This window comes from Pipistrellus hanaki, assembly GCF_964339955.1.
Source record: "Pipistrellus hanaki genome assembly, chromosome: 4".
In the NCBI taxonomy this organism is placed as follows: domain Eukaryota; kingdom Metazoa; phylum Chordata; class Mammalia; order Chiroptera; family Vespertilionidae; genus Pipistrellus; species Pipistrellus hanaki.
Genome location: NC_140506.1, coordinates 40,425,001 through 40,426,368, shown reverse-complemented (window position 1 = coordinate 40,426,368; position 1,368 = coordinate 40,425,001).

Genomic DNA, 1,368 nt, shown 5'->3' with positions numbered 1-1,368 from the left:
TTGATTTTAGAGAGCGAACTGGAGGGAGGGAGGGAGAGAGAAAGAGAGATTGATTGGTTGCTTCTCACACATACCCTGACGAGGGATCAAACCCCAAACCTAGCATGTGCCCTGAATGGGAATCAAACCTGTGACCTTTCAGTCTATGGAACAACACTCCAAGCAACTGAACCACACTGGCTAGGGCAATGCCTGTATATTTCTAACAACCCCAGTTGGAAATATATATATTTACATTTTAAAAAATATATTTTTATTGATTTTGTACAGAGAGGAAGGGAGAGAGATAGAGAGTTAGAAACATCCACGAGAGAGAGTTATCGATCAGCTGCCTCTTGCACACCCCCTACTGGGGATATGTCCACAACCAAGGTACATGCCCTTGACCGGAATCGAACCCAGGACCTTTCAGTCCCCAAGCCGACGCTCTATCCATTGAGCCAAACCGGTTTCGGCCAGTTGAAATATTTTTACAACTCTGTGCTGTTAGCTAAACAAAAATGAAAGAATTCAAATATTGTAGTCTAAGGGGGGCATTTTTTATTTGTTTTCAACATGAGTTTTTCAGTTTATTTTCCGATTATCATCATCAAGTCCTATGTCTCTCTCCATATTATTTCTTTATATAATAATACAACCTGCCTCATCAAAGGCTAATACACTATTAATGAAGTATATTTCACTGCTGGCAGTCTGTTAGGAGATTCTAGAAAACTATATTAAGTATATCTTTAGAAGTGAAATTTTTTTCTGAAAATGAGCAAACTTATTCTAAGAACTATGGCAGGAGCTACAGGATTGGAGCTCATCAGTGACCTGAATTTCTGTAAGTGGACACGGTCAACATCTCAAAAAAAAAACCCTTCACAAGGGTGCCAACTCCCTTCCGCTCTATGAGTCATTATTAGCCACACCAGGGAGTGATTTAGCTCAGTTTACAAAAAATGCAATTGTAGTGCTACCCTCACGGGAGTGTTTAGTCAGTCACCATGCCTCTTCATCACACTGCACCCATCCTTTCCTGTGTAGCCGCTCTGGCTAACCTGGCAGAGGCAGTAGATTAACACTAACAACCCCACACCCATAATGCAGCTCTTCTTGCGCACCAGGCACTGTGTCAAACCTTGTTTCACATGATCTCACTGAATCCTCAGAACCACCTGCGATGTGGGATTATTGGCTGCGTTTTAGAAATTACAAAACTCAACTTCAGGGAGAGGAAGAATTTCCCAAAGGTCACCCAGAACTGGGGTTTGAACTCAACTCTTTGACTCTTCAATCTGTTTCTTAGTCACTAGCCCGATGGCTTGCAAACTTTGTTCCCCAAGGATGAGGAGGCAGAACTCCAGGATCCTCCTACCCCAACCA